The sequence below is a fragment of the Buteo buteo genome, chromosome 2 (assembly GCF_964188355.1).
Source record: "Buteo buteo chromosome 2, bButBut1.hap1.1, whole genome shotgun sequence".
NCBI classification, from domain to species: domain Eukaryota; kingdom Metazoa; phylum Chordata; class Aves; order Accipitriformes; family Accipitridae; genus Buteo; species Buteo buteo.
The window spans coordinates 58,676,401-58,696,904 of record NC_134172.1 but is presented as its reverse complement, the minus strand read 5'-3'; the positions used below and the strand labels follow the sequence as shown (position 1 = coordinate 58,696,904).

Below are 20,504 nucleotides of genomic sequence, written 5' to 3'. Positions count from 1 at the left end.
CGCTGCGCAAGCCCTTCACGCCCTACCTGGCTCTCACCGCCGCTACCCTGCCGCTCCCAGATCGCGGGCGAGGCTCCGGCTTCAGCACCGCTACCATCCTGCCCAGCTAGACTATGAGCGGTATCCTTCCCCCCCCACCCCACCTTTTTTTTTTTTCCCTCCCCCTCTGGTAAATACCACATCTTAGAGTCGGAATCCTGCAGTTGCTATAAATAATTGCACATCGCGTGTAATAAAACGCAAGCCCCAGCGCCATGCACAGCTCCTATTTCCCTCTCCCTCTGCTTCACATGCTCAAGCCGCCCTGACCTCAAAAATTAAAAGATCACCGGGGGGGGGGGGGATGGGGGCGAATGACTCCAACGAAATGACAGAAAACACATGCTGGAAAGAAAAAAAGAAAAAAAGGAAAACCAAAGAAATCGCAACAACAAAGAACATCACGCCACACAAATGTCTACAGATTCTGCTTTTGGCTTTTTTGGTTTTTGGTTTGGCTTTTTTTTCCTTTTTTTTTTTTTTTACCTTGCCTGAAAACGGGATCTGCCCCCAGCGTCTTGGTGGCTTGGGTTATTTTTTTGTTTGTTTGGTATTTTTGGTTGGCTGGTTTGTTTATTTTGCTGCTGTTACAGTACAGTGCCTGTCTTCCTGAAAGACATGGTCTCTTCCTCCGCCTCCGCCTCCTCCGCGGGAGGAGATCCGCCGCGGCGCGGTGGTGGCCGGGGCGCGGTGGCCGCGCCGGCGCCGCCCGGACCGCCGGCCGCCTGCCGCCTCGGGCCGGCTCGCCTCGCCTCGCCTCCTCGCCTCTCCCCGCTCCGCTCGCGTCGCCCTGGTCCGCCGCCGGGCTTCCGTCGCCTGCCCTGCCTCTGCCTCTGCCGCTGCCTGGGTCTCTCTCGGTGCCTGACTGGATCCCCGCTCGCTCGCTCCTCTCTCTCTGCCTGTCCTCTGTCCTTTATCTGCCGCGCTCCCCGGCTGTACTGTCTGTCTGCGAGTCTCTCCCTCTCCCTTTCTCTCTCTCTCTCCCCGCCCACGCAGCGTGGTGCGCCTCGGACCGGAGACAGCGGCGCGTTTCGTGTCGCTCCTCGCCGGCTCCGCGTTCGCTGCGCTCAGCGCCGCCGCTCCGGCTCGTGCTGACTCGGCCGCGCCAACGGCCGCCTCACAGGAGCCGTTGGCTCCGCCGCCATTGCCCGCGCCCAACGTCCCCCCCCGCGCCCGTCCTTACCCCACCCCACACAGACACACGCCGCCCGCTGACTGCGCGGCTGGGCCGGGCCGGGCCGCGCCGGGGCGAGGAGCTGCCCGGCCGGGCTCCGTGTCCTGTCTGTGTGTGGGGTGGGTATGTCTGTCTGTCTGTCTGTCCGTGTGTGTGTGTGGCTTCCCGCACGCCGGCCACTCCAGTCACACTGCTCACCCCACCCCACCTCCCCCCCAAGCCCTCCCCGTCAGCCCACCCCCGGCCAGGAGCAGAGACAAAGCACCCGAGCAAGGCTGGTAAGGAGAAAGCTCGTTAATCTCCTCCGATTCCTTGTTATTTGCTCCCACCCACTCCCCGTCGCCCCCAACCCCCCCCAAAAAGAGGGAAGAAAATAGGCCCTTGACTCCAGAGAACAGCTTTAGTGAAGGTCTGGGGGAGGGTGGTTTTAATTATTATTTTTGATGGTGAAACCCGACAGCATCCACGCTGCTCAGCCAAGCTGCTGAAAGGGGTAAAAAAAAAAAAAAAAACAAAAAAGACTGCAGCAGATTTTGGGTGGTAGCAGATGAGCCACTTAAAATGGGGCACATGATCCCCTTCCCCCTCCTCTCCCCCTTCCCAGCATGTCTCCATCTAGAATCTGGCTTAGTATTTCTCCAGGAGCCTCGCTGCACACCATCAAGGCAGAGGGAAAGACATTTCACCAGAACACGCATTTCCAATACATAAAACCCCTGCTATCCATTTAAAAACCGAGCCTCGTTTTACCCAATTGAATACAGCCAGGCATTCATTCTGCATCCAGCCGAGAAAAGGGCATTTAGCTCTTTGCTAGGTGGCTATTAATATGCAGTAAAATTATAGCCGTACAACGCCAAATGTAATTGCCATAGATCATTTAGAGCAGATCCAGCAATTCAGCTGCTGGAAATGCATGCTCTGTGAATAACCATGCATCTGGTACAATGCCCTCTACTACAATAACCTGAAAGGAGACAGAAGCGTCTGGTACTAGCTGCAATTAGTAATCCTATTGATGAAAAATAAACAGTCAATAAGTACAAAGCAGCAAGGTCCTATGAAATATAGTGATCATTTCTGTCTACAGCGATACAAATAACCCAACTCCCGCAGACAGACAATTCTTATTTAAAATACATAGTTAAAAATGCACTCCTTTCATTACGTACTTTCAGAAAGTCCTTGTTAAAAAAGACAGTTTGCCACAATTAACAAATGTAGAAGAATTCGTGTACCAGTCAAACAGACAAATATACAGAAGGTTGGGGGGGAAACATTTGCTTTAGTAGGTACTATCCTGGCACCCCTGGAATCCCTCTTTCCTCTCAGAAGCAAACACCCACTTTTACCAGGGACTGCTGACTGGAATCAGACTGGAAGAATACAGCAAAAAATGAACCACAACAGGGTGTGCATTAGCAGGCTCCTGGTGCATGCCTCGAGTGATGAGAGGCATTCAGCCAGGCACACCAAAACCTGTTCTGCTAACGCAGCTCCTGATGTGGCTTACTCCTAGGATGGTTGTGCGTGGCTCCATCTACTTTTAATTTCATTATTTAACGTATCCCCACACTGTGTGCCACAAGTTGCATCTGAAGTGTGCTACAGCTGGCAACTGGGGAAGGACCAGTTCTTTGCTTTTGGAGTGTGTTTCCTTTAGCCATCTCCACTGTGGACCAAAGTTCATTTTCCAAAATGGCTTTCAAAACTATTTTGAACAGGCACTGAAATGCAGAGGACCTCAGCTGGCTGCTGCACATCATCATCCCTTCCTTCCCACAGAGGGTACCCAGCTAAGGGAGAGAACACAGGCTGCATCGGGACATTAAAGCAGCACTCACTCACGCCTTCGCTAGCCGACTCGCAACTCACCTGCCTGAGTAGGAAAGGGGGTGAGGGAAGCGAATGTTTCATAAACCTTACTCCAGTCACTAGACACAATGAATGTGTGAAACAGCCACGTGTCCACAGCTTGTCTCCCACTGTTGGGATACTGGAGTGTCTTCAGAGTGGGAAGCACCAAAGCTATACATCAGATCTGTAAGTAGATAAAAATTCATCCAAGCTGTAGTCCTGGCAGTTCACTCTCTCCTGTGTGGCAGGATGTGCCTTGGTGCAAGTTACCAAATGCTAAAAGATGCCAGCTACAGCAACACCAAAGGGAATACTCAGGAAAAAAACCTAGTTATCACCCCAGTATCATGCAAGGTAGAATTTCAACTCAGAATGGTGAGCAGCATCAACACACAGCATGTGCAAAGAGGTGAAATTGCCTCCCTTTGTTGAGAAGTCACCTCAGACCTTCTCAGAGTCAGATACGAATCTAACAGAATATGCATCCTATATGCCCTCTTCAGGACTTTTCTCAGCAGAAAGAAAAATCACAATCATTCCACAATCATAATATCTAAGAGGCGGGGAACCATGGCAATGGTTTGCTGCTGCCTGTGCCAATTTGTAAACATGCACAGGGATAACTGTCCGTTTAAACCTCACGGAAGTCAGCAGAAGCTGTGTGTTTAAGCACAGGTGGAATTTGATAACCTTTTCAGACCTCTGACACCTTTTCCTGTGTGTTTCATAGCCAGACTTTGAGGGTAAGCAGAAAAAAAAAAAGACACATGACCTACTTCTCCAAATACTTTTTTTAATAAAGCATTTAATTAACCCCCAAGTGCATGCTTTCCAGGTCTCTGGTCTTGAAAAGTGCCCTTGCGCAACAGGACCACCCTACAGCAGTGAAGCATTCATCTGCTACACGTACACAAAATTCCAACGCTTCAGCTGAAGATATTTTCAAAGCATGACAACAGATTATATTACTTGTTCACTGCGAGCACACTTTCTAACTATGTTCTCTTAATTTCACTTAGAAATCAAGAAAACCTTAGTGGGCTCTCAAAAACCGACATCAGATTCGACGGATGTGATGTCAGACAAACATACAGAGCTTCATGCAGTTCTGCAATCACACGGGATTACTGTAAAAGAAGGCATGCAATTTAATACAGTAATAAAAGCTTGCATGACTGGTTGCACATTTCTTCTGCCTCTAGTCATTTTTCAGTGAAACAAAGCTAACATGTAAAGTCTATTGTGTTTTGGAGTTATGGAATGATTCAGATTGAGGCACAACAGCATGATAAGCTAACTGTTCATGTATTTTATCATAATCTTCTGTACAAGAGATCAGTCTTTAGGGTTTTTTTATTTTTAAACTTTTTTCCATTTTTATGTCTTACATGTTACAAACAATTTAATCATGCATAATTTGCAGATGGACTTAAAAATACAGCACTTCTATTTAAAATGGCACTTAACAATACATAAGTATAGCCAAATTGCTCTAGTTTCAAACACTTCTCGGGAAAAGCTGAAATATTTATTCCAGCTACATCACACATAAAGGAAAATTAATCAAGTGATTTGTGTACAGCTTGTAGTGGTAGCTCAGATTTGATAAAAAAATGAAGCTTTATGCTATTCCCACTGAAGTCAGGGAGAATTTTGCAATGGACTTCATTAGGATTAAGATCAGGTACCTAAATCTACGACTCCCTCTTTGGAGGAGGATCAATGAACAACCCTTTAAAAATATAATCTGTTGCTAGAGGGGCTGAGGAAGGTATTTTTTTCCCACTAAAAGCAAAGCATCATTTCTTTGTGTTTGACATTTCAAATCCCCTCTTAGTTTCTTTTAGAAATCCCAAAGTGTTTGATGTGCCATATCTGCGTATCTTGAAAAGGATATTCCAGTGTGGAGTTCCTCACCCCACGGAAAAAAAGTTGTCTGATCCCCCCTAAGAGCAGAAACTGTAGCTCCTGCTCAGCTGTGACTCTCAAAAGAAGATGAGCAGGAATTTGAACTCTAGCTTTGACAGCTAGCATTGGTGCAAAAGGTCTCTCCTGTTCTAGCCTTTTCCTTAATTTATGTTTATAGGCAGGAGGACTGGGGGACTTTCAGGTCACAGTGTTGGAGGGACAGTGGACTGTTTCATGGGCTAAAAGGGTGGCTGGCAGCTCAGAAAAGGATGTTCCAAAGTAAGCCAGAAGCCACACAGAGGGCTCAGCCTGGTATCCTTCTGACTCAGTCATATTGCAGACAACATTCAAAGAGCTATGACAGGTTGAGAAATTCAGGCAGCAGTTGCTCTGGACAGAAGTTCATCTCTGATGTAGGTACTTAGCATCGTGGTATTTTTTTGTAATAGATATGTGCGGCATGCACGTTAGGGCGGAGAGACAAAACAAGCAGTGGTGAGTAAGAGAAAGAACAGTAGGAAGAGAGAGTCAGCAAGAATGTTGTGAGCTGTGGTGTTAGGATGGGCCAGGGAGAAAATGGTGAGAAAACAAGGAGGAGGGAGAGTCCCAGTCAGGGAATGCAGTGAGTTAGTTATCTTGGGATCTGTGATTCATTGTGGGTAATGTGCACTACCTACACATATTAAGAGTCCTGTAGGGAAGAAATCAAGCTGAGGAAATTCCGAAATCTTTCAATAGGATTTATGAGCTTTAATAATCCAACAGCTCAGGGTCACCTAAGAGCCCAGGAACTGCTTGGCTCACAAGTACGAGTGGCTCTAAGGAGACATATGACAAACATAGCATCTGCAGGAGGGTAGTTACAGTCCTCAGCATAGGAGCTGTAAGAATCACAAACAAGTTCACTAGCACAAAGCAGTTTCCCGTCAAGATCTTACCAAGAAAAGTCTTTATTGCAGCCCTTTATCTAAAGCAAAGTATAAAAGCATAGCTTTCCTCCCAGCACACCTAGAGAACAGAAAAGCTTTGGTGACAATTTTCAGCTACCACAATAAGAAATGCGTAATACAGGCTTTCAAAAGTGCCTCTCTCACTGCTAAACCATCACTAGTCCTATATCTGCCCTTAAGGTGTCCTGGCAGAAGAGAAGCCAGGGGACTAGAGAACTTCATGGGTGAGCAAGTGGATCCAGGAAATGAAAGAGAGGGGAAAGAAGAAAAAAGCAATCTTGAGAGGAATCGCCATTTACCTTCCAGAAATCTTGTCAGAGCAATATTAAGAATAAAGTAAGACATGATTATGGAGTTCTGGCCTTGGTTTAACACTCAAAAGCAACACCAGTATATTTTAGAGAAGACTATCACCCCAGCTGTAAGTAGACAGAGAGCAATCATACAGACTGTGAGGTATATTTCAGTTCAGCTATTTATTTCATGTAGTGAGGAGCCTGGGTCTCAGTAATGTTCAGCACACCTCTCTTCTGTGTTTCAGTCAGGGCACATAGATGTAACCCAATGCAGTGTCTGTTCAATAAGCAGTGCCACTATGTAGATCGGATACCATATGAGAACCCAGAGAATGAAGTTGGCAAATGATATGGAGGTGAAGAAAAGAAGACTTGCTGTGCCAATCAGCACCTGTAACCCAGAACACTCACCAACTACCAACTTCTCCCTGTGAAATTCCCCTGAACATGTTGCCCTCTTAATTTTCGCTTCTAGAACATCTAGTCTTCTCTGAATTGCATATTTTGAATCTAACAGTTTAAGAGAAGGCTCCCGTTGACATCAGGCCCAGACCTACCTTGCAGGTGTTTTTCACAAATAAATTGATACTACACTAGTACTTAGATAGTCTTCAACCAGATACCATTTTTCAGTTTTCTTTTAAAACATTTTAAGAATAATGTTTAACTTCTTGCATCGGAATCTCTGGAAAGGATCCTGACCACAGCATCTGTGTAAGCTGGATGTGTTGCTTTCCTGCTGCCCACCCAACCTCACAGCAGTATGCTCTGAGGCTCACACTGGCCAGGAAGCCACAACACTAACCTCCAGTGAGCAGAATACAGACATATATTAACCCTGGGATTTCAAGCTTTCCTGCTACCCACAATGCCTACATGTTGACTCACATTTGAACTGTAAAATAGAGGAAGCCAACTGGGGACCTCCCAGAGAGAGTGGCACTGGCCTTGGCTTCTATACAGCTGCTCCCACCTCAGACCTCCTGTGGATGCAACTGCAAGTCTGGGTTGCTAACTCAGGACCATAAACATGAAGTGATGGAGTTCAGTACATCACTACAAATATGCTCAGAAATTATTGCTGTTTTCAGATCCCCAATCCAAAGTCTACTTGTAGGAGAAGGTTGGGCTTTATCTTTGCTCAGGTCACTCCCACTCAAGTTAACAGAGATACTGGCTGAGTCTAAAGAGGGTAAAACCAGTATAATGGCTTCAAGATGTGGCCACTAGTATTGTGGATAGTCACACCTTAAACACTGTTGTACCAGGAATAATTAAAAGAGAAGTCTGCAAAAAATATGTGTTACCTAAACAAGGATGAACCTGCCAGATCACAGACTAATTCTCAAAATCTGTAATCTATACACAAATTGATATAAAGGTTGGAATTCCACTAAAGGTAAATAAAAGAAAGGCTAGTTCTTATTCTGTAAAGTGGTGACCACCTGTGCTTACCCCCCTTCCCCCAGCTTTATTAACCTGTTCAGTTAGAGAAGCAGCAAACAACAAACATCAGTCATGAACGCTGCTTGAGAGGAGATAAGGAGACCTTCCACTATAGAGGGAGTTAAGAGCATAACATCATTTGCTGGCAGATCAGTTCCCCTCACAATCCACATGAGATGAAGTAGTGGCCCCCTTTACAGCCACATTGTGCTGTATGTGCAAAACAGTATGCACATGTGCCAAAGAACAGGAGCAACCTGAAAAAAACCAAACCAAACCAAAACAAAACAAAACAAAGACCCCAACCTGTACTAAATCATGTTTTCCAAAACCAGCCCTTTACAAACTACTGGAGGCGATATATCTGACAGCTTCTTTTTACAGCTTATGTACCATCATGCTAGTTTTGTTTGTGCTCAGTAAAAATGACCAGAAAAGGCACAGATGTAACCATAATTTAGCACAGTCAGTGTGACTCTACTTTGGACCGTCCTACCCACAGATCCCAACAGTAGCAGCAGCCCTACAGTAATCAGAGAATAAATAATTCTTGCTATGTGTCATTTGAAAACCCTTTCAAGTTTTGTCAGTGCTGATAAAACTAGCAAAAATGTGGCCTTTGTCATGCAATTGGGGAGTCTTAGAGGTTTTTCAAGGAGGTATGGGTTAAAATCCTACTGAGGTAATAATTTGATAAGGTGTGGGGATTGCTACATTGCACTGGCTCATTGGGCTCTTTATTCCCCCATCTGACTGCCATTACAGCCTTACCATGTGCCCCTTACCTGTGAGCAGAGCATACTGCACAGCACACCCTCACCTCTCCACTTTCACACCTTTGGGACCACTGTTCATTTCCCAAGACTCTTAGCAGAATACGAGTTTGATAAGCATCAATTTAGCAATTTGCAGTGTTTCTCATGAACACTTTGGAATCAACTTTTGTGTTGGCTAGTGGGCTGCAGATAAGAGACAGTAAAGAATGGATGGATGACTGCTTATGTAAAAATTAGGTCCATTCAACACAAAGTGGTGGGGGCTGTATAAAATCCCACAATGCTGTACTTCATGGACAGAACGCAAAGACAGATACTTAAGCTTCCAGCACTTTGAGGTCTTGGAGTCTTAAGCATAGTTATTTCTCAGTCACTGCCCTTAAAATAATACAGTTCCCCCAAATTTTCTCCAGCTGCCTTCTTTTTGTTTCGCCTTGCCTTATCCACTAGACATATTTAAATTTTCCTTTGTTTGGAATCTACATTTTTTCACGCCCTAAAATTATAGCCTTTGCAATGTGCAATACTGTAGAAAGTCCCTTCATTGAAAGAGCAGAACATGGTACAATTTTAGCATCATATAATTTCCCACATAATTGTTAAATCATTTTCTTCCCTTTCTCCCTCCCCCTCTCTTCTTCTTCTGTTTTTTTTTTTTTTAAAGGAAAGAAAGACTCAAAGTGCACATCCAGAGAGAGAGACAGAAAACTTAACAGCCTTGTAATACCGTGCTACACTGCACCTCAGCTTTATTGCAACAATAACCTCGCATCAGTGACAAGACTTTCCCTATCTACCGCTTTGGTCGCTCAGCATTGGACTCTGTGCTCTGCAAGGCACTACTGGTTCACAAATGCAAACCTCCTTGTGTGTTTGTGACATTGTATTCCCAAATATCACATCACAGAAATATTAAAATAAAACTGTTCATAACATTTTCCTGTGCACCATCTGGGCCTTGCAAGAAAGCTGACATTATCTGTCAAACTAAAGATAACCACATTTTCTCTCTTTTGTATCGTTAATGTTTGTCATCGCAAATTTCACTTTAATGCTCCAATTACATTATGACATTCTTACAAACTGAATGGCACTAATGACTTTCATTATTATTTACACACTTCCTTAATTATAAGGCTCTCCCTCTCATTCACAACATGTTCTCCCTCATAACACTCACTCTGATATAAAGCTAATGAATTTTAAACTTTCTATTACATAAAAGCTCATGATTAATTACCCAGCTTCCCAATCTCTTTATGATGCACAATACAGGGCTCTCCTGCAGTGATGCAGCAAAGCGGGAGAAGTATGGAACTTTTATTCCCTCCTCAGTGAAACCAAATAGAGAGATAAATAAGTCTCTTTCTCTTTAAAGCGGCATATGCAAATTTAATTGAAAACAAATATACATCAAACCGTTCCTCAGGAGAAATCTAAATCTCTCTATATTAACAGCGTGTAGTAAACAGGATAATAATGCCTATTATTATCACCTTTAATTTTTCATGACAACAATTTTTTTAATCTAGTTCAAGCCAAAGACAGTAGAAGTAAAAATACATGGCTTTTACATAAGACTTCTTAGTCTTGTATGCTGTATCACCAAGATCAACTATTTATGTGGTTTTAATTATTCAAAATACTGGACTCCTCCACTGATAAAAAGACAAGACAAAAAACCCAAGGTTGTACCACACCAGATGAAGGGCAGTTGTGACAAATATAAATTACTGCACTTCAGACTGACAAAGGTAACACAATAAAACAGAGCCTAGAAGACTTTGAAAGACATTGTGGGGGCACTGAACAGCCTAGCAATGAAATTCAGAGCTCAGTATTTAAGCACAGATACAGGCTGCAATCTGCACAAGCTGTACATGTCTCAGTGCCTGTGCTGCCAACAGAAATTGGATTCCCGCAGCCAAATGCAAATTTACTGACAGCCATGGGGAAAAAAAAATGGGTTAGTTAAAAAGTGTGGCTACTTCTACCCCATTTTCTGGCTAGAAAACTTGACCTTAAGATTACAAGGAACCTGTGCATATAAAAAATTTATTTCCTGCCATTCCAAGGGAAGTTCCCTTTTATACCTCTCCCCTGTTAGTAAAGCAGGAGCCAATATCTATGCAAATATATACATAATCCAAATAGGGATATAGTCCCAAATAGGACAAAAGCACATCCTGCCATGACTGAATCGATGGATAGCCAGCTACGAATGACATATTCACTTAAACCAAGCATGGGACACCTAGAAAGATGATTCATTTGCCAGAGCCATTTACCTATGTGTTGCCTTTATATTAACTCCTACTGCTGATCCGCTGCTGGACCAGATAAGAAAATTGGCTCTGTTGTGAGAAAAGCCTGTTTTCTTTCAAATGCGGTTTGTTTTCTTTTTAATACTATATGCTTTAAGTTTCTAATCAGTTTCAAGTCTCACGGAAAACCCTGGAGGCATATTAAATTAAATAAATTCCCTGGAAGTTCAGTACAACACAACGATACAGTGTAGCTTCAGCCTTGTGAAAATTCTGAGAGATGATAACCATATTTTGGTCTGCTTTTGAACACTTCTGCATGAGTGTGGCAACTATGTGGTCCTACAGACCAAACAACTTAAAAACCCAATTTTCTCAGGGCATGATCCAAGGCCCACAGAGTAAACTATATGATCATCCTACTACTTTCAGTTAGGATCTCATTCCAAGGCTGCTACTCATCAGCATTTCAGTTATCTGAATTATGAAACTCCCCAACATCAGAGAATGTTCTGTAGGTTAAAAAAAAACAACCTTCAAGGAAACAAAAAAATCAGTCCTTCCAATCTCTTTAATGTTGTCTTGCATGCTGTGCGTCTTACAAAAAGTTATTAGGAATACATTATGAAGCAAGAAGTATAAACCACTTCTATTATTTCTTCAAATCCGTAGCTAGAAGCCAGGCTTTAGAGGGCAGGCAGGCTCTTGGCAGAAATTTAACAAATAGCAGAGATGGAAGAAAGAGAGACAGATGCAAAAAGAGAGTAGGTCTCAGAATAACATTACTTTTCTGATTCTAACAAAGTTCCTTTGCTCAGCATTCAAAAAAACTGGCAACTTATGTGTTATTCCAGCTTTAATCAACATGTGATTCAAGGATTCATCATTTGCCCTTAGATATTGTATAAGTGCTCCATGTAAATAGACAGAGTGCTCCTGAAATCCATTTTTCTCAAGATTCATCTGCTTTCTGTGGCTATTGCAGTTGTTCATCTTTTGTTGCTGATTCTAGAGTCGAGAGCACCAGACTAACATATCTATATAGGATATGTAAGTTTACATTCAAAACCTCCTGACATTTTGGGCAGAGAGTGTCAGGCTTTCACAAGGGGCCAGATTATGCTCCTCAGTCACATTTACATGCCCATCAAGAAATTTCAGAACAATCCTGTTGAGAGTCAATTGAATGCATGCACACAAAGAGTCCTTTGAGCAGTGTAAGAGGCATCCTATATGCTCTTGAAAGATTTGACCATGACTCTAACATCTGTTTTATTTGTTGATAGTTTATGTTGCAGATAATCTTCCTTAAAATACAGTGAATAATGAACCACAGTAGCCATTAATCTTGATGATTGTTTCCATGTAAAACAGTTTCTATGTTTAGACACATTCATTATTTTCCAATGTTATTCAGGAGTAATTGTACTCTAAAGAAAACGTTGTAGTCCTTGGACTTCTTCATGTACTTGACTATTAGTAATAGCACTTACACAAAAGAAATGAGACATCACAGAGTAAGACACAAACATAATAAAATAGTCGAGCTAATCTTTATACAAAGATATTAAAACAACTGGAGAAGGTTGATAATAATGTCAGAATAGGTAAAATTAGTCACAGTTTAGTAAGTGGCATGAGACTTTGCAGTTACAATTTTATGTCCCATTCCTAAGGCAGACCAAACTCGTGATAAGTTTACAACCCACAGGATCAAGTGATTAATGACAATTAAAAGTTAAATGTGTTTTAATGACATATGGCATTACCCTCACGCTATGTAGCTTTCAACAATATTTTTGTTTATTGTGATATTTATGTCATGAAATTCTAGTTGTTTAAGATAAGTAAATGTGTTTGTATCACCACATTCCCTGAAAGAGGAGTGAGACACAGGCCTGCCAAGATTCCTTATAAAGAAGAAAAGATATATTAAACGACTTGAAGGTGAGCTAGGCATGGTGAACAGGAGCCTTGTTTCAAATCTGTAACTCCATTACATGGCCCTATGATCCACTGCTTATATGAGCACATGAAGCATGAAGCCTTCTCCCTACCTTGCCTTTCCTGTCGATGTCAGGAGAGCTTCATGGCTCACAGAAGTAAATGACGGCGATGGGAAGTGCTTCATAAGCCTGGGGATAGAGCAGAGAGAAAGGCAAGATGCCACTATGAAAAGTAATTAGTGGCAGTGGGGAGTAATCTGCTGACGCTTGTTCTACAATTGATTTTGTTGTTACACGCTATATGAGATCTCCACAGCCCAAGAAAGATGAGCCATGCATCACCTGAGAAAGCTGCATGTGAAGCAGTAACTTTAAGAGGGAGCCCGGTCTTGACTTCACATATCAGGGCTCTGATCCTGATTCTACCTTTTATTTAATGGATAATTTTAAGCAATTCAACCCATCTCCCGGTACCTTTGTTTATTCACACCTGTTTCTTCTGATCTTTCTTATGGTTATTGTAATTCGGAAGAAAGGACTATCCATCATTATGAGTTTACATAATGGCAGCCCGCAAAAATGTAACATCCTACATTGCAGTCTGAAAATAATCTCATTGAAGACGATGGGAATTTTACACTGATCTCAGCAGCAATCTCGTTTGCCAATAATATCATCTGCATGTATTCTTTTGAAATGTTTGGTATTGATTAACACAGTTTTTAAAAGCACAAACAATAAATTATTCATTTTGATTTATAGTTATAGTAAGTGTTTATCACAGGCAGAGTATTTTCATACAAATCAGAATACTTCGAAAATAAGCCAAAACCCCCCCAACAGATCAGCTTTTCCCTGTATTATAACTGTAATCACTTTCCTATAAACATAAACAAGACTGGGAACCTCTTTCCTGAAATGCCTCAGAAAAGAGATGAGCCTTGCAAACCAAGAAAGCCAGTTAACACCATAAAAGACAGTGCCTTCATGGAGAACATCTTACTAATAGCTCCCCTGCTCTAAAAGCACAAGCACCCCTGACTATTTATAATACAAGTATATCAGACAAATGGTACTAAATCTGCAGGAGTAAAATGACAAAGCTCACCAATTTTTGATAGAACTGTACACGACTTAAGGACCTAGATGAATTTGATTCAGGACAAATCAAGATAGACCCAGCCATTTGGAAATACTGCAAATAAGGTCCTTAAGTCATCACACCATGCTATGAAGAAAAGCACACATTAGGGAGATAAATTTTGAAAAAAAAAGGTGCTGCAGTAAAATCTTGGCTGTGCAAGTGTTTTCTTCTTGTGCCTATCATTCTTACTGTTTGTACAATACTTGTACTTTCTGAGTCCTGCCTTCCTCCTACCAGGAGCTGGCAGCTTTTAAGATTGACCGCAGGGATGGGGCAGGCACCCAGCCTTGCATACCTGAGCATCACAGCCAAAAGTGGTGTGCTTATTTCCAAAACAGCAGCAGGGGATTCATAGCACGGCCACCAGTAAAAGCATCACAAACCCCTAAAGAGCAGAGCTCTTTCCTTTTAATTGCAGAGCCCAGCATTTTTTCCAAGGGTGAGCATTTCTCCCATGTCCCCTGTAGGCCTTTTGTCAGCTTTTGTGCACTCTTGGTCATTTTGCTGATACTCTCAGCAAACATGGTGATAGCTGGTAAAGCCATACATATCCACACATCCATTTTAGAAAATGGGCAGAATTAAAAACAGATAGTGTTTCAATGCCAGTCTTCACCACAACTTTTATTGGACACTGGTAAGGAAGGTGGCCGACAGCTGCCTCACATCTAAAGCAAGATGCCATGCTAAGAGTGCAAGAAAAATTAGATTTTTCCAGTGATGTTGGACTCCACTCACAAAGCGTGAGGGTAGCACACCTTGTAGATCCTCAGGCTTTGTGATTTATGCTGTCTGCCTCTTCTCCATTACCTCGATTACTGTTCACCTCAAAAATAAGCTCTTTCAGACTTTCTTTGCCCTTCTACTCCTCCATGTTCCTGTCCCCTGTCCCATGCACTCTCTCCTTTCTCCTTTTCCTTTTCCTTCTCTCCATATTCATGCCGGAGGGTATATCATGATGAAGTTCTCTAATCAATTGTCTGACTCATTGCCTTATGGCAGAATATTGCCATGGCTAATGACTAATATGACTGCAGGATTTCCAAATGTCATCTTATAAGATCTTACAGACTGCCTATTAACTATTTTTTAGCCTTACCAGGACTAGCTGGGTAGCAAAATAAAACAGTATGGTTTAGCCCAGTAAACTAATTTCTAGCAGCTGATTTCTATTTATAGGTATCGCCTAAATAAAACCGTATAGGACAAACTATTTCCAAACTGAGAAATGCTCTGTTCGTGAACAGCTTTTCCTACGATACTGAAAGTGTTCATTTGCACAGTGAATGACAAAAAATAGTGTTTGAAACTTTCTAATTCTTGAAAGACGGCAGCTGATACTTACATTCATATTATGATTCATTATAAAAGAAGAAATGTGTGAAACTGCCAAGACAAATAGCTAGATGCATTGGATTTGTTGATTTTTATTTATGCACACCGCTTTTCCCTCCACATTACAATTTTGTGATGAGCAAAGGAGCAGCACAGCACGTTTTCACTCTGCAACTCCTGTGTTCCTGCAACTGAAGCTAATATTTGCCCTTTCAGTTAAATGCAGTTATTCTGATAGCAACTTAGTTTTATTTCAGATTGACATGAAAGCAACATACTTACTTTCAGTAATAAGAATGTTTCACACTGATAAGGAATTATCACAAAAAGCAGTAAGAATAATCACAGGGAGAATTGTAGATGATTTTAAGATCTGACAATATACAGAGGATGCTTGCTGCAATCCTAATGATGCCTAAACATGTCCAGTATTATTTACAGACACGTGCATTAGTTCTGTTATTCTTTTTTTGCCATGCTCCTGTATATAGCATGGAACTGCAGACGTTCTCACTCTTTTGCCTTTTTCAAATTCCTGCGCTGGCATGAACAAAGAACTTGCTAATCATAGGATTTTGGTGCTTCCTCTGGGCAATCAACTGTTACACTCCTGCAGTTTGACCATTCCTGAAAATACAGTAATATTTGACTAGTTCTCTTGCACAAAACTGATTTCAGCATTGACAAATTTCCAAGATATCCATTTATAAATACTTACTGATGCCTTCTTGATCAACTCACCTGGTCACCTTGCCACTGACAGTAAAATGACATCGATGTGAAACGAACACCCTCAGAGATATTGTGAGAAGGGTGAAGTGCCAGGGAGTGCTATTTTTTGCTGCTGATCGTCAATGAATTAACAAAAGCATTATCCTGGGTATAAAAGAACAGAGCCTATAGCTAGATGAGGAGATACAATATCAAATTGGGAAGTGTACTGTAAAGATCAGTGTGTTAGAAAGATAATGAATAATGTCACAAGACCTTAAACTAGCTAATCTCATTGAGACAGCTTGTTAGATGATCAGACTGCCTAGCTGAGAAACCTGCTTCCATTACTGCTGTGTTTGTTGTGTCAAGCCCAATTAGTGTTTCTCCAGATGAATTTTCATTCATTAGAGTTGGAAAACCAAGTAGAAAAAAATGCAGTTGAATTGAATTTGTTTCCCTTTCACTAGCAGAGTTTTCTCTGTACTTAGGTATCACAAATACAAGAAACACACACCGAGACCGGCTCTAGTAACTGTCACAGTTCTGCTCCTTCCCCACAGCCCTGCAGGCTTCAGCTTCTCTAGCCGCTAGCCTCTAGCGCAGGAGCTCCACCATATTAACCTGAAAAATCCAACACAGCAGGAAAATTTCTACCTCTTTACTCAACCTGCACGAATTTGCTGTCAGCCCTCATCTCAGCCAAAATAGGGTATGCCCTCCTTCCATCTGCCAGTGTTTCTAGTTCGTTCTGTGTATGTGGGTTTTTTTTCTTTTCCCCAAAGCTGCATACGCAAAGGTAACTACTGCTGACTCCATCCTGTGGTTCCACTTTAGCATGCTCACATCACGTTACCCTATCTTACCATACAATATGTCACTTCACTACCAATATCTCCTCTAAAGCCAGCATCTGGTAGGAGAAAGTAGAATTTTGGCATCTGGGGTGAAATCAAAGCCCTGCTGAATTCATGCCACTGATTTCACCTGAGCCTAATTTTTACCACCCATCTTTACAGGAGTGTTATACAACATTGGATAAGTTTTAAAAATTGCTTATTTCCTGTTATGTAATGAAAAACTTCTATCTTAACCTCATGCAGTGCACCTAATAAGCTGCCATAGAAAACTGCTGAAATATTAGGGCTATTAGGTTGTCTCAGTTTTTAAGAGTAAATACTGCAGGCATTTTTATTTTTTTAATTCAAATCCAAAACTTTCCAGGTGTTGAGTTTGTAGTGACATTTTCAATGTTCCTGAAGAATTAGGAGGGGAACCTGTGAATTTTAAGTAGTGACAATCAATAAGGTTTGAGAAATATTATATTAATACTTAAATCTCAAGCCCATGATCCTGACAGAGCTGACACTTAGTATGTACTCAGTCATCATCATTTTTATCATTTTTCCTACTCTGTGAAAACACTGCTGATCTTGTTTTGGCTGTCGACTATCCAAGCATACTATTAAACTCCTCATTTAATAAGATAAGCAGTTTCTAATGGGATTTAAAACTCTAGGTGCAATGCAGTCAATATCAAATACTGGCATAAATCTCTTGCACTAAAATTCATATCTGTCATCAGAAGCAGGGGGAGGAAGGGGTTTTTGTTTTTTAAAGCATCTGTAGCTCATGATAGCAAAGATTCTATATTCAGGAACATGCTTTAAATTAACTTGGGGTGCTGTTAAAGAAGTCTACTCCCTCCAGCTGAACTGAAATTAGGCTGATTTCTTCCAGTTTTTTTAACAGCCAGATAATCTGAATGTTCGGTTTTGCATCTGTTATACAATTGCTTCTTTATTCTGAGTCATTTGGTAACCTCTAAAAATAGTTCACTCTTCTTGAATTAGCAGCACAGTGTTATAGATCATGTAGACAGAAAAGCCTATCTCCTTGCTTCTGCATAGCCATATGCTACAGGGCTCCAGTATCAGAAAAGTCACTGCAGTGTATCTTAACTCTAACAGATGTTACTGCTGGCCTCTTCGAGAGCCGGAAGGAAAAATAAAAGAAAGAAAAGCAATGGATTACAGGCCAAAACAATTGCTTGATTCCGACAGTAAAACACTATGTCCATGGAGGTGGACTGCGATGTAAAAACGTTTGTTTTGAGCAGCTTGCTTTGGAGGCACAATAACTAATTTTTTCAGGTCAGTACTCAACTGCTTTTATTGCACCTGGAATAGAAGGTGATACTATTTTTGCAATAGAGGAACTACCTGTTTTGCAAACAAACCCCAGTTTCTGATGGAATCAGAAACTTGAAGTTCCAGCTCTCCCAGTGATGTCCTGCACACAGAAGTCCCAGAAACAGGGGAATATATTCATTTGTTGTTCTGGAGTACTACTAACCTATTATCTGATACTCAGCAGTAGGTGTTCTTCTAGGATTACTCCCTCAGGTAAATTAGATTCTCTTTTGTTTGGCTTTTTAGCTATGTGATATGTGTGGAGAGAATTATTTTCCAGTAAAAACATGTGAAATAGCCTCAGCAAGCTGGTGAGATGAGAAACAGCAGCTGGAAAAATTACTAAAGTCCAAGTGAAAGTATGTTTTAAAATATAATTTAATCAAAGGCAGACAAGATCAGTCATGAAGTTAGAAAGGACTTTCAGATGAATGACAAGACACTGTTAACAAGCCAAGTTTTGCTGAGAAAACAAACCAATTTGAGAACAAAAAAGAACAATGTGCTTGAATGTCATGCATACAATATAAATACAGTCCATGCAATAAATGCATGAAAGAAAAAAAAAGATATTTTTTGTTGTTGCAGCTTGTGGGAAATCCTAGCATTTTCCATGTAATTCCACAGAAAAAGAAACATTCAGTTACGTGTGTCTCACCTTCCCCTTTCTCATATTCTAAGAGGGTCATAATATTCATGGGATATAATACACTGTAAATTTTCATTGAGAAGGCAAACGGATTCATCTCCCCTGTGCATCTCGGGCCTTTCTGAAAGTGTTTGTTGTTGTTATTTGATATCAGTTGCCATAAGAAATGTTTCCCCCCATCCATTCATTTTTCCAAAGGGCCTGCTAGGAACCTACATCTCTTTTTTTTTCTCTCTATTGTTCTGTCCAAAGGGACTGTGAAATAGAAGGAAACATACTCCATTTCTACCACTAAAACCAGAACAGCCTTCTCTGCTGGGCTGGAAGAACGGATGGCTTTATCCTGAGGTGAATTAAGTGCTTCCCTCCAGGACAAAACCCAGCTATGGGTTCCCTTCAGGGGATCCATGTCAGAGCCTGTGCCTGCTCCAGACAGAGAACATGAACCTATGCTGCACTGAATTTGAGTGGTGAAAAGCTCCAAAACTATCTCAGCTGTTTGTTCTTGTGCTCCACAGATTCATCGTACTGTCATGTTACACACCAGGGCACACTGTGCACACACAGCATCCAGCCATAAAATCACCTCTCTGGTTAGCTGTAACTTTGCCTTCTTGTTATTGAAGTCATTTCAGGTGATCCATTCTACCTCAAAAAGAAAAAAAAAAGAAAGAGAAAGACAAGGAAAAGGAAAAGAAAGAAAAAGAAGAAGAAGAGGAAAAGAAAAAGAAAAATAAGAGAAAAAGAAAAAGAAAAAAGAAAAAGAAAAAAGACAAGGAAGAAGAAGAAAGATAAAAAGAAAAAGAAAAAAAGGAAAAAGAAAGAAAAAGAAGAATGTGCATCTCTGCCAGAGAGGTGCCGTAGAAGGTCTGTGAAGATTCAAACCAAGTTCTGTGTGTTATGCAGATGCAATCAGTCACACTCCCAAGGTCTACCAACTCGGGAGGATTAAAGGATTTCATAAGTGAAGTAAGTTACACTGGTCATCTTGTCCAGCCTCTTCTACAGCCAACAAATAACTTCAGTCCCTATAGCATGCTATATCCTAGCTTCAGAAACAATTTCAACTGAGAAATTTCTTCTCCCTCTAGGTAAAAGCCTACAAAAATAGGGTGTATCCTGGGGTCTACTGTGCTAGGGTTAGAGGGGAAAAAATTGTTTTGTTTTTACTGCACTTGTATTTTCTGTAAAAGAAGGGGCATTTGTGAGATGTGCACAGATACACATGCACATAGAAATCACATAGTGGATCTGATCCTACCAGAATCCTACCTCTGATCCTGAAGTGAACTAAAAGAAACACTTAAATAACTCTTCCCAAGCTCTTTCCTAGCACTAAACTTCAGATATTTTTCTTTATCCATACAAATGACCAAGATTCAAGTGTATGAATTTTGCTAACAATACCCCATAGAACTTCAATGTCATGGCAAAGAGTATTTCTTTTCTAATGTTAAACATCCCCATTCATAAATTCCACCAGCATTGCAGTACAGAGGCTCATCTACCTGTTTGCGACCATTCACTGCTTTAGGTACTTTTATGTCACCTCTGAGTCTTCTTATTTCTAAAGTAATCTAGTTTTTCACTTCAAATGAGAACTTTCCTATGCCTTTATTCATTGTTGTCATTCTTTTCTGAAATACCCTCTAACCCCACAGAATCCTCTCTAAGATAAAGTGACCTGTTCTATATGGGTTACTCCAGGTGAAAATGTATTTATGAGTCACGTAACAACATGTCAACGTTTATTTTACTGTTCCCAACCACATTCCTAATGACTCCTAATTCATCACATTCCTAATTAATATTTTTAG

At 41.4% G+C, this 20,504-nt stretch overlaps 1 protein-coding gene and 1 long non-coding RNA gene across 29 annotated transcripts in view; one reads left to right on the top strand and one right to left on the bottom strand.

Moving 5' to 3' along the window:
- Positions 1-20,504, bottom strand: part of ARPP21 (cAMP regulated phosphoprotein 21) — a 206,041-nt gene that overhangs the window by 145,374 nt on the left and 40,163 nt on the right. For 23 of the 28 annotated variants that reach the window (XM_075056504.1, XM_075056438.1, XM_075056455.1 and 20 more), the window contains one exon: positions 12,768-12,845. The exons of 3 other annotated variants lie outside the window; for them this stretch is intronic. The gene's annotated coding sequence lies outside the window, so the exon portion shown is untranslated. Of the gene's footprint in view, positions 1-26; positions 141-525; positions 661-12,767; positions 12,846-20,504 lie in introns of those variants that run through there. 2 more of the 28 variants (XM_075056334.1, XM_075056325.1) reach the window with 2 other exon arrangements.
- Positions 1,364-4,534, top strand: LOC142044268 (uncharacterized). Its single transcript, XR_012654286.1, has 3 exons — positions 1,364-1,491; positions 2,938-3,256; positions 4,090-4,534. It is a non-coding gene; the product is annotated as an uncharacterized LOC142044268 (long non-coding RNA).